Source organism: Ischnura elegans, chromosome 10 (assembly GCF_921293095.1).
Source record: "Ischnura elegans chromosome 10, ioIscEleg1.1, whole genome shotgun sequence".
Lineage (NCBI taxonomy): Eukaryota > Metazoa > Arthropoda > Insecta > Odonata > Coenagrionidae > Ischnura > Ischnura elegans.
In genome coordinates, this window is record NC_060255.1 from 97,640,190 (window position 1) to 97,654,057 (window position 13,868).

Genomic DNA, 13,868 nt, shown 5'->3' on the forward strand with positions numbered 1-13,868 from the left:
GCATTAATAGCTGAAGAATAACAGAATTTGAAATAAGCTATAGGAAATAAAAGAGTAAAACTTTGTCAGGTTCACTATTATATTAATATGGGCACGACCCGGGTTTCGTAAAGTAGTTACATCTTCAGATGACTGATCTTCAATTTATGTAAGATCTGATGTAAGATCAGTCACCTGAAGATGTAACTACGTTACGAAACCCGGGTCGTGACCGTATTAATATAATAGTGAACCTGACAAAGTTTTACTCCTTTATTTCCATTTATGGAGAGGTTTCACAAAGTAAAGCCTGATGTTATCAGCATAACTTATTATTTAAAAAAATCTTTTCACGTCTATCGTCACAATTTATTGCAAATATTTATCCGCAAATACATACACTCTCCTACATTTACTGGAACTATTATTCGTATTTTTACGCAAAGAGACATCAATCATGAAGCCAAATTCGGAAGTTGAGCGTCCATTTATAATCGATAAAACGACATCGCATTGGTGTCATCTCAACTCCATCTTTCGAGGAGAAGCACTTTCAATCGACACCTCTTTTCTATTTTTGCAGCGAATGATTTGTTCACGGTTTAATTTTCCGGTGTCGTTGTACGCGCAAGTTGTCACTTTTGAAGAAAGAGATGGGAGTTTTACTAGTAAAACCTATTCCTGGCTGACTCAGCACTGGTAATACTCAACACTTCTCACGAGTCATAATGCAAGATAATGACGCAATTATGAAGTCACTTTTCCTACCTCAAGGAACCATCAAAATTTTACTTGCTACACAACAAAAGCCAAAGACCGTCCAAGATCAAGAACGTAAAATTACGGAAGAATAATGTTCGTGTACTTACTCAAGCAGTGAAGAGGACAAGCAGAAATCTTCATCTCAGATGTGGAAACGGCTTTTCACCTAAAAATAACAAAGGGAGTCAGCATTATTATTAAATATTATATTATGGCCATTAAATTACATCATTTGGCCTTCATCAAGGCAGTTAATCAGTTGACCCTTGAATTCCGGTAGAATGATACGGGGTAAGGTATCGGAAGGAATATTGTGGAACCAATATGGCGGCTTTTTGTTTACATCAGGTGATTGGGTCAACATAGTTTAATTTGTCATTGATTTTTTTTAACGAAAACAATCAATGACGAAAAAAATTCCGATAATATATCATCTTTATATGCATTAAATCGGTGAGGAAAGTAACGACACTAACTCATAAGTAAGTACCTCATTAGTAAGTACATGACTGCGCATGAATTGCAATTAACATGTACTACATACACCAGATTTAGGAATGATATTTCCATTTTCTTTTATGTTAATTGCCTCGTAATTTCGCTTTCGTTTTCTCTGTGATTATTTATCGCATTCCTATGTAAAACGTGATTTCCCTCACTCCTGCTAGATATTGACATTGTCAGTAAGAGCTTTAATAAATTAGTATGATGCTGTTCTTTCGCGTGAATCAATTTACTAAATTATTCGCCAAATCTTTAGTTGCAATTTCTGAGTTTTTTTTACTAATGATCCATGCAATTTAAACCCTGACTATATTAAAAATGAATGTTTGCTTTATCTTGAGTCAATTGGCATTTTTATGGAGGGTGGCGTTCGCGAGATTCGAGTGTCCATGACGTCACTCGTTGGCTACCATGGCACAGAGTATACAGAGAGGAAAGAGGGCGCCCTAAGCTGTAATCGCGAAATGCGCTTCCGGCCATGTTCTAAGCGCGTTAATGATCTCAAGCATCGAGTCTTTTAGCATGGTTTGAAGGGTAAAGGCGTGAAATCCAGGATATTATCCGTGCTTTAAAGTGCGAATCGCATGCAAATTTCATTATTTGGTGAGCACTAAATGCGATGGCGGATTATGAAAGGCGAGGAGGATACACTTGGTGTTCTGCAATTAATTGCAAGAATAACTCAGGAATGCCCAAAAGCGACCTAAGTTTTTTCCGTTTCCCGAAAGATCTCGCAAGGTAAGTTTGAAATTATTTATGATATTAATATTATTTATGTTCCCATAATTGTTTTTATATGCATCATATAGGTGTGATATTGATTGAGAGAAGTGTTCTACTTCATACTATGACCACGTTTTTTTCACAGGAGTAAGGAGTGGGTTATCCGGTCACGGCGGAAAGATTTGGAGGATAGAAGTCCATCTTATTTATATAAGAATTGCAAATTATGTAGTGTGCATTTTGAAGATTGCATGTTCTTGAATTTTTTAAAGAACAGACTACATATTCATGCGGTGCCGACGAAATTTAATGTCCCCAACCCGCCGCCTCTTGTTGGATCTCAGAGGAAACCTCCGAAACCGAGAAATATTACGGATGTTGTGGCTTCATTGGGAACACCAATGGAAGGTAAGAGACTTATTATTACTGATATTCTACTACCTTAATGTTAAAATAGTGACTCAAGTCGTTGGATAATATATTTTTCCATTCTTTCCCTTATTTTTACTGGAAAAGGTAGTGGAACGTGTTTGTGCCTGTCAATTTTCTCTTATTTAGGACACTTTTAATTTCATTACTTCTTTATGCTTCATTATTTGCGATATTGAATTAAAATTTATGTTTTCATACCGCATGTGCGCCTTGAATCAGTAAACATAACTTCGTTAGTCGGAGAGTAATAAGTACAATTTACTTATATTGTAAAATGAAAATCATTGTCATTGGATAGTAATGGAGATGATTCAAGAATTTGAATTGGTTAATTGCTTCGTGTATCCAAAATATATTCGTAATTAGTGGCGCTGTTAATATTAAAAGCGCATAATTTCCGATATCTAGTTATTCGAGACAGTTTCCCTAACCAAATTAATAATAAAATTTCTTTTGATTAATTATAGAGAATCAATGTCCTGAAGCTGTTCCGGATAATTTAGGCATCTCCACCACTTCAACACCAGAAGCCAGTGAACCCGAAAAGGAATACCAACGCTTGAGGAAGTTACTCAACAAGAAAAGAGTGGAAATTCACCGATTAAAGAGGCAGAATGAGGCCCTGAGGGATCAGCTGAAGGAGTTGAAGGCCAAGAGGTCATTGGAATCCCTTTGTGACAAGTATCTGCCAGAAAAAATGAAGGGGTTTGTAATGCTTTATGATAAGAACAACAGATCTAAAAATAAGCGCCAAATTAAGGCTCTGGCATTAGGCCTTTACTTTTTAAGTCCAAAGGCATATGTTTACTTGAGTAATTATATTCCCCTTCCTACGCCAAGGACAATTAGGAGGGTGCTTACAAACCTGCCTGTAAATGCTGGAATTTCTGACTGGGTTTTAAATAGCTTGTCTGCAAAATTAACTGAATTGGGGGACTTGGCTAAGCACTGTATTATTTGTGTTGATGAAATGACATTGAAGCCACATTTAAATTATAACATAACTAAGGATGCAGTGATAGGAGCTGTCAAAAGAGGTGAAGAGGGAAGTGTGAGTGCTGCTAATGCTGTTCTTGTAGTGATGGTCAGAGGCATAATCAGTAAATGGAAGCAGGCTATTGGCTACTACTTCCTGAGGGATGCTTGCCAGTCAGAGGCTTTGAAAGGCATTATTTTTGATGCAGTTGAAAAATTAACCTCTATTGGTATGGACGTTCACTGTGTGGTGTCTGATATGGGTACAAACTTTCAAAAGTTAAATAAAATGCTAGGTGTTACTCCCAGCCACCCACATTTCACAGTCAATGGGAAGCAAATATTTTATATTTATGATGTCCCCCACTTATTGAAAAGCCTCCGAAATAATGTTATGTCCCATAATTTTCATTTTAATGGCAAGATTGCTTCATGGGATGATATAGTTCAATTGTACCACCATGATCAACATCAAAGTTTGAGGTTAGCCAGTAAATTGAATGAGAGTATAATGTCTCCGAATAATTTCATGAAAATGAAAGTGAAATATGCTGCAAAAGTTTTCAGTCATACTGTTGCTGCAGCTTTAGATACCCATGTACGTCTTGGTGCAATCCCAATCAGAGCACTTGGCACTGTAGAATTTATATCAAGAATTGACTCCCTGTTCGACTGCTTGAATAGCTCTTCTCTTAAAGCCGCGAAACAGTACCACCGACCTATATCTGCTGATTCAACAGTTGTTCAATTTTTAAGGGAAAGTGCTGAATTTATAGAAAGCATTGAGGTTGTCAGCCGTGGTGGTGAGGTAGTAACAAATAGGATTAATTGCCTGACTGGTTGGCAAGTCACCAAATCTGCCACACTCCAGCTCTGGGAAAAACTCTCCACCTATAGAGGAATTACATGCTTGATGACACGTAGGCTAAATCAAGATCCTCTGGAGAACTTCTTTGGGGACATTAGGAAGCAGGGAGGGAATAGTGACCACCCTACTCCTCAAATGTTCCAATCTGGTTTTAAAAAGTTGCTCTTGACAACTGTGGGGGACAGATTTGATAAAGGGAACTGTGTTTCAGAGGTAGATTCCTTCGCAACTCAATTCTCTGAATTGTGTGTCCAAGGTAGTCGTAGAACTAAAAAGTCTCCCCTGTTAGTGAAAACTCATGATTACAGGAATGAGATACTTCAGGATAATGCAGAGGTGTATGTTGCTGGGTATTTGATGAGAAAATGCCTGCAGCAGCATTCTTGTGATACATGCCTGAGGTACTCGCAAGATAACAATGTCATGGTCGATCCATCACAGTTATATTCATTTAACAAAGCATTTGGGGAAGATTCATTCTCTGGGTTAGTTATGCCACATTCAAATTTTGTAGAAATGGTTTCTCAGATGGATAAAATTTTTGAGAATGCGTTGCCCACACTCATTTGGGAACCTGGTGTTGGACGTAAACTGCTGGATAAAATGAGGGATGTCAATTTCAACTTACCATGCCCATATTTTAGCATTGGGTATTGTAAAAAACTTTTTATTCGAATGAAACTATATCATGTAATTCGGGCTATGAATAAGGATTCTCTTCAGCGACCTAGGAAAATCAGGAAAGTTGCAAAATTAAATATCCAATTACCTGAAATTGTATATATCTTCCCTGCTGAATAAGGTCTTTTCCCACTCAGTTGAAAGAATGTTATCATTTCAATGTATGCATTATTGATGCAGTTTTTTATGCTGTTGCTGGATGTTTCTTCTGTATATATGTGATTTTATGTGATGTATATATGTAATGACTTTTAAGGTTTGTAAGGATTTGTAATGAAGTGTTGAAGAAGTGTGGTATAGTTACGAAGAGTTTCTTTGTAATGAATTTTGTATGCTTGCCTCAAACTTTGTTGCAAAATCTGTCAATGAATTATTTCTGTCGCTTTGTTTGCCTGCATTAAAACAACTTTTGCCATGGCATTACCTGTTTTTATTCCATCCTCAATTACATGAAACCAAGGTAATATGATTGATTGAGATTCAAGGTAATCCTTTGTGATAATATTCATGTGAGTGACGGCTAATGTGCTGGAGACAACATCATGAGGTTCAATGCCATTGCTTATATTTCAGTGCATCATTTAATGCTGTCTTGTAAAAGATTGGTGTCGTTGAGATATTAACTAACCTATGCTGAGGGATAAGGAGCATAGTATTAATTTCTTGATGTTTTACATTGGATTTCTACATTACAACTGAATTATTGGTTACGGATTTCACCATTAGAAGCCAATGTTAAGTATAGTAGAAAAATGGCAGACTTGGGAAATACAGGCTCTACTCATACTTCAAGCCTTATTGGCTTCTTTGTAGCATAATTCTGTGTAAAAAATGTACTTTGCTTCAAGTCTTCTGCTTACGTAAGATTTTAGAGTCTGATAAAAACTCGCAAGACTACGGCTATTGACGCGTTTAAACCCCTGCCACTTTTGCGAAGGGAAAAGTATATTAATAATGGGGGAATAACTTTCCGCAATCGGGTTCAACTCCGAAGGATAGAAGGGCGTGGGAGTAACGACTATAATCGGGAAATAAAGCACAGAGTTCCTCATTTTATATTCAGGGAATCGGCCGTGGACGTGATGGTTGCGAATCAGTGAATGAAATATTTGAATACGCGCCATCTTTTAACGTGCTTAGAACATGGCCGACGCGCGCATTCCGCATTACAAAATTTAAAGGGAGAAAATAGCTTTTGTCCTCTCTGTATACTCTGTGACCATGGCTACCATCTAGTTAGGAGAGTCCACCATCTTGATGGGAGGCGACATTAGCCAGCAGCGGATAATTTTAGAGGCAGTCGCATGACAAAAGGAGGAAATAGAAGGACTACTCACAGCCATTCCGACAGCCGATCGCCAAAGAGATAAATGCAAAGATTCCAGTCATTTTAGAAGGAGAAACATATACTGGATTACACCTTTTAGACTCGAAGTCCAGTGAAACACTTATTGTTTATAATGGGACACTAATACATGTACAAAAAATAGCAGAATGAGGCCACTATATATGTAGTTGGTTCATTAAAGAAGATAGCACAAGAAATGACGCTCTGCTTGGGAGAGTAGAGGCAAAGTGGGCAAAAACTAACATGCGGGTTGAACCACTGAACGAGCGTGTTAAATTTGCAAATTTAATTTCTCATCCGCTTCACATAATTACATTTTCATTTAATAATTTCCTCAGTTCTAGTACGTTATATCAGAGAGGTGTATATGCATACTCTTCGGTTATATGTATCACTCTTTACATAACATAGAGACTTTTTAAAAACTTTTTTATGAACAGAGGCTCTGCCTTCATTATTGAAGTTTTCACGCTTACTGTCCATGCAAAAAGTCTAGATAACCGAGTTAGTAGCGCTGTATCTCGGTGACTACCCGATCGGTTGTATTGAAATAAAATGGAAATGAAAGGGAGTTTATCACTATGTTTCCTCAATAACGCAAGCAATTTCATCCTTTAAATAACGATTTCACATCCGGCTTTTTTTGTGAGGAGAAAGGCACGGTTTTTGATTCACGGGAAGCGGTAGGTACCTCACCTATTCTTTCAAGAACTTCTCCAATCATAGACATGAAAGTATTTAAAATGCTAGAAATATCACTTATACATGCCTTTCCATACATTTTTTTTTGTTTTTACATCTTAATACAAATTAAACAATAGAAGGAGTTTTAGGTGGTCTCCAAGGTCATAGGAAAAGAATTGAGCCACCATCAAAAACAAAAAGTAGGCCAATAAAAACATAGTACTGCAGTAAATGATACATGAGTGTTAAAAAATAAATAACACGAAAAAAAATTTTCAACTATTTCTTGCGAGAAAAGCCAGTCCTCAGCAAGTCTTAACATTACATTTGAGGATTTATTTTTTTAATTTAGCAGGCAGTAAATAAAATAACTTTGGCCCCGTGTAAAGAAAACAGCGTTTATATAATGTTAACTTAGGTCTGTTTGCTACTATAAATGAATCACTCCTTTCATTATATTTATATTTGTCACATCCACTCTGCATATTTCCACTTCTGGCAAAAAACAATTTAAGCACTTTGAATAAATACAAATGCCTTAGTGGCAACAAATTTATGGCCAAAAACAACGGAAATGAGAGCTCATAATAATTTTGAGACAATATTACCCTAATTTTTTTACAATAACTATAAAAATTATAAGAGCAACAAAAATTTTTGATGGATGATTGAAAGTATAAATAAATTCCCATTCGTTTTCAGTTTAATTTATTACAACCGATTGAGTAGTTACCAAGAAATAACACTTCAAACTAAGGTGTTTACTTTTTGCAAGGACAACAGTGACTGCCATAGCATATCGCTTACTCCATTATTCGACCGATCAAATAGTTATCGATTGACTTATCGCTGGAATTGACGTGGAAGAGGAAATAATGGAAACGCAATATTCCGGTTTCTTCGTCCCCGGATTAGCTGTCTGGGAAAATAACAGTTTTATCGATTTCTCAATGGCCTGGATTTCTTGTTATTCCAATTTATTATGAGGAAGATAACTCATGAAAAGGTGATTTTAGACCACAAATCGAAACTAAAACGATTCTAGTTCTTTCCAACCTTTCTTATAAACATTTAAAGACTGTGGAATACAAGATTCTGGAGACCAAATAAGAGGACTAAGTCATTAAAGAGAAAGGTTTAAAATATATTTTTCAGTTGGAACACCAATTGGCATCAACTTTGGCGCTAATTATCTTCACCTTGACTTCTTTTGACTCATCAAGAAAATTAGTTCATGATGGATCTTACATCCGTTTTTCGTAAAAACTAGATTATTTATCATGGGCAGCCATATATTTTCTCGAAACAACTAAGAGGCAATAAGCAATATTAAAGAGCAATTTCCAATTAATTTTGACGCGGAAAGATGCGTAAAGATATAAGTCGATAAATCAATGACCGGAATAGGGTGGTTTCCTATTATTTTTTATTGCTTAAATCTAAGGATTATTACTCCTGGAGTACGTATTTCACGCTTTTAGATTTTATAATGAAGCTATCTATTTTTTCGCGATTAAATGAAAAGTGAAACTTTTCAAGCGCGCGAAAACGCGACGGCTATGTATGAATGCTGGGAATACCCCGTGTGACGACATTCTGGTTCCCCTGTTGCCGTGTGAGGTGACCTTGGAGCGAGGCTTTGAGCGCTGATACGATGCAGGCTGCTAGCAGGTGGCAGAGTACCCTGATAGCAGGTAGCGCTTGGCTTAAATAAGGATTATTATTACCCTATCAAACAAAGAAAACTTTCCGACCTTAGGCAGTTTTAATAGGTGATTATTAACACATGTTTCCCTGAGCTCTGTGCCTCATGCATGCATTGGTAATCTCAGACGATGTAAAACTCCTATCTACTCGTATAGAAACTAGGTCCCTGTGACGTCACGTGGAGTGGAATCGCATGGGCGCCAATCTGGACTTTTTCAAATGCGGTTAAAATTGACCATTGCCATTCGCCTGAACTGGGATTTCTAAAACCAAATAATTTGTGTATTATGAATACACTACTGGTGGGTAACGAATCGCAATCAATGCATTTCGTTTTCCTTGATGAAGAAAACCCTATACACTTTGTAAGAGTATCAGTCGCATATGGATAAATAGTTCAAAATGCCAACGACGCCTACACCCACTAATCCTGTCATCTAAAGTTCTTTTATTTCATCTTTTTGTTAAAAATTCATTGGAAATTGCATTTTAAAATCCGCTTATTTTCAATTGCATATTAGGCAACTCCTTTCCTTTGGGCTACAACCTTGTCGCGGTGGAAAGGCTTGCGCGTTCCTATGACCCCTAGAGCTGCACTGGCGGGATTAATTCTAAATTATTCCCGGTAGGGCCACCCATGCCAGATAGGTCGAAGGGTAGGAGCCAGACGAAAGGTAGTCCACGTGATGGTGTCACGTAAAAAACACTGTTGGAATGGAAGTGGGAAACCCTACCAACTATCTCTTCCCTGAACACATGGAGTACAACCAAATGAGCCTCGGAATCTCATCGCCCGGGACCCGTCCGCAAAGGGCGGGTGTCGGGCACGGCAGCGAGGTCGGCAAGGTCCTCGGGGTCGCCAACATGCGAAATCCTTGCAGAGACTTATCATCATCATCATCAGCTGCAGCAGCAATGGAGAAGGAAGAAAAGAAGACCAAGAAGATGGAGAAGAAGAAGTCGGCGATAAATGTGGGGACGTGGAATGTGAGGACTATGATGAGGGCGGGAAAGTTAGAAAATATCAAAAGGGAAATGGATAAAGGGAGGATAGATATATTAGGATTATGCGAGGTGAGGTGGAGGGATGGCGGGGACTATTGGAGTGATGGGTATAGGGTTATATATAGTGGAGGGGAAGAGAGCCAGCGAGGGGTAGCTTTAGTATTAAACGGGAAGATGGGTAAGCGTGTGGTAGGTATAGACCAGGTAAGCGATAGGATTCTGGTGGTAGAAATTGAGGCGCGGCCCACCAACCTGGTGGTGGTCCAAGTTTACATGCCCACTAGCAATCATAGGGAAGAAGAAGTAGATGAGGTGTATGAACAGCTCGAGGAAATAATTAGAGACACACCGGGTAAGAAAAATCTGGTAGTGATGGGGGACTGGAATGCCTCAGTGGGGGAAGGGAGGGATGGAAACGAAATAGGAGATTTTGGTCTAGGAATACGAAACGACAGGGGAGAGAAAGCAGCAGAATTTTGTAGGAGAAACAAATTATTCATCACTAACACGTGGTTCAATCATCATAAAGGGCGAAGGTACACGTGGAAAAGTCCAGGGGATGTGGGGAGATATCAAATAGACTACATTATGGTAAGAAAGAGGTTTAGGAATAGTGTGAAAAACTCGCGCAGCTTCCCCGCAGCGGATGCGGATTCGGACCACAATCTAGTACTCATGAAATGCAATGTAAGATTCAAAAGACTTATGAAAGTTAGGAAGGCGAAGAAATGGAACGTAGGAGCCCTGAAGGGGAGTATGAGGAGAGAATATCAGGAACTAGTGGACATTAGTATACGGGAGATTGAAAGTACTAAGACTGTTGAGGAAAGATGGGATAATATTAAAACGGGAATAGTCAAAGCGGCGGAGAAGTCAATTGGTTACGTTGACAGTAGAAGGATAAAGAAGCCGTGGGTAACGGAGAACATGATAAGGGAAATGGAGGAGAAGAGGAAGTGGAAGAACGTGGACACGGAACAGGGAAAAAGAATGTATAGGGAACTGAATAATCGATTACGACGTGAAACTAAGAGGGCAAGGGAGGCTTGGTGGAAAAGACAGTGTGTGGAAATGGAAAAGTTCCAGAAGGATGGAGAAATAGGCGCGTTGTACGCCAAAGTTAAGTCGCTATCGGGCGGCAAAAGAGGACAAGCCATGTCTAAAATTAAGGGTAAAGATGGGAGGATGCTAACCGAGCGAAAAGAGGTACAGAGTAGATGGAAGGAATACGTGGAGGACCTGTATGACGGAATGAACAGACCAGAGAGATTGACTCTAGAGGAGGAAAGTGCAGTGGAGGAGGATAATCTTGGGCCGGGGATATTAGATTCGGAAATAGAGAGAGCACTTCGTAATATGAAGGCTAGGAAAGCAGTAGGCGTGGACAATATCCCGTGTGAGCTTCTGAAGAATCTAGGGAAGGAAGGTAAGAATAGGTTTTTCGAACTAGTGCGCAGGATCTATGAGGAGGGATGCTGGCCGGAAGATTTCGTGAAGACGGTTTTAATTCCGCTTCCGAAAAAGAAGAAATCTGTGGAATGCGGAGATTATAGGACTATCAGCTTAATATCGCATGCGGCGAAAGTGGTGCTGAGGATATTGAACAGACGAATGGAGGCGAGGGCAAACGAGTATTTGGGCGAAGATCAATTTGGTTTCAGAAAGGGGAAGTCAACTCGTGATGCAATAGCAATAATGAGGTCCCTCGTGGAGAGGAACCTAGAATACGACCAGGACGTATATGCGTGTTTCGTGGATTTTGAAAAAGCGTTTGATAGAGTGAACTGGGTAAAGTTAATGGATATTCTGAAGAGAATAGGTGTAGATTGGAGGGATAGACGACTGATTCGTAATCTGTATATGGCCCAGACTGCGCAAGTGAGGGTAGCGGACGGAGAATCCGGGTGGGCAAGCATTGGCCGAGGTGTGAGGCAAGGCTGTCCTCTGTCGCCGCTGCTCTTTAACGTGTATGCTGAAGAGATGGTAAGGGAAGCGTGGGATGAGTTAGAAGCTGGGATAAAAGTGGGAGGAATGATGTTCAAATCAGTGAGATTCGCGGATGACCAGGCGTTGATCAGTCAGTCAGCAAGGGGGCTTCAGGCCCTAGTGGATGCGTTATACGAGCGTTGCGAGGAATATGGGATGAGGATTAATCACAAGAAAACTAAGGTAATGCGGTTTTGTAAAGCATCACGAGCGAGGAATGTGAGACTTAAGATAAAGGTGGGTGGTGAAAAACTTGAGCAGGTTAAGCAATTCAACTATTTAGGCAGTACGTTAGAGGAAAACGGATACAGTAGTAAGGACATTAGGAAGAGAATTGCATTAGCGAAGGAGGCGTTCATGAACCGGAAGGAGCTTCTAAGAGGATCGTTATGTAAGAGTTTAAAGAAAAGGTTAGTGAAGAGTTTGATCTGGAGTGTAGCTCTCTACGGTGCGGAAACGTGGACACTAAGGAAAGAAGACGAGAGAAGATTGGAGGCATTCGAGATGTGGGTATGGAGAAGAATGGAGAGGGTAAAATGGACGGAGAGGAAAAGGAACGACGAAGTGCTGGATATGGTTGGCGAGGAGAGGCAGCTTTTAGATGAGATACGGAGGAGACAGAAGGTATGGATGGAGTTAGTGCTTAGTGGTGAGGGGATGTTGAAAATGGTGCTAGAGGGTAGAATGTTAGGGAAACGAGGGAGGGGAAGGAGAAGAATAGGATTTTTAGATAGATTGAAAGAGAGTAGGCCTTACTGTGAGTTAAAGAAGGCAGTGCTGGAAGGAAAGGGAGGCTCCCAGATCACTTCTTGCGTACTCCATGGAAACCTACCTTAATCGGTAGAATACTATAATAATAATTAGGCAACTATGAGCTATATCGAGATAAAGCGTGGATAGCAATCCACAAATTTCGTTGAAGCGAAAAACAGATATCAGATCATCATATTATAGTAAGCGTCATTAATGTTGAACGTAATAATATGTCCACAACACTTTCTAACTTAATGAGCAGGTGAATTTCATTTCTCCGGAATTATCCTCCCATGCATTGGAATGGCAAGAAATTTAGGCCACTGAGAAGTCGATAAAACTTTTATATCCCCGGACAGCTAAACCGGGAAAAGAAACCTAAATATTGCGTTTCCATTATCCTCTCTTCAACATCAATATCAGCGAGAAGTCGGTCAATAGCTTTTTGATTAAATTCTCGCTGGATTTAATCTTCGTTTATTAATCAATCGGACGTCACTAAATAGCTCAAAATTGAAAGGCGGCCGTGAGTGTCAAATGACTACTGTGAATCGCCGTGATATGAATTCTCTTTTACTGCGGGTAACCCACCGTGGCAGTAATAGTACTACGCTGCCGTGTGAGGAATTTCTTCCCATAACCAGAGAATTGGTCGCATTCCCGTAACTGTAAACGAATTGGTGAAACTGTTTATGATATTATCATCCCAAGAATCATAATAATTGCGGCAATTCTACGATTGGTGAGAGTATAACGCCATTCTCATTTATGTGATATTCAGGTTGCAAAAAGTCATTTAAAAAATAAATTTCGTACACTGAAATAAATGTATGCTCCAGAAAATGTTTTTTTATGCAACGGTTCCAGCTGCGAAAAAAGGGACGTACCGAGTGATGGAAAAAGGGATGGGATTTCAATCCCTGGAGCCATCGCGGGAAATAGTCGCGAGAAACTGTCTCGTTTTCCGTCATCATTTGAGCGATCGCTGTAGCTGTCCCTCGAAAGGGAAGGAAATATTGATGGTGTGATACAGACTTATAGCCGCTTGAAATGGTGCCACCTACTCAGACTATTAGAAAAATGTTATTTACCACATTGATGAATTCTCGGGTTCTCAGCCAGGTCAATTGTTTCGTATAAGTGTGTGAAATTGGGCTTCCAAAGAGTAACATGGCCTTGAAGATGGGAGACAAGTCGTCTCTCGAAACGTCGGCTTATGCGAAAGAATTAACCTGGCTGAGAACCCGAGAAGAATTCATCAATAGTATTCACCAGGAGAAATTCAAATCGTTTATTATTTACCATACATTGGAATTGAAATTGCTCCACTTTTAGCCCATCCTTATAATCACATATTTATATTATAAACAATATTTTTACGATATGATAACTTATAAGTCTCTATCGTTGATTTTATATATTCTATAAAACCCACTCCCGATCACTGACTGACTGATTCAT

General features: G+C 39.3%; 1 protein-coding gene across 2 annotated transcripts in view; it reads right to left on the reverse strand.

Moving 5' to 3' along the window:
* LOC124166357 (serine-rich adhesin for platelets) overlaps positions 1–13,868 on the reverse strand; it is a 186,953-nt gene that overhangs the window by 116,987 nt on the left and 56,098 nt on the right. The window contains exon 2 of one of the 2 annotated variants that reach the window (XM_046543836.1): positions 849–907. The exons of the other annotated variant lie outside the window; for it this stretch is intronic. The gene's annotated coding sequence lies outside the window, so the exon portion shown is untranslated. The remainder of the gene's footprint in view (positions 1–848; positions 908–13,868) is intronic. 2 annotated transcript variants of the gene reach the window in all.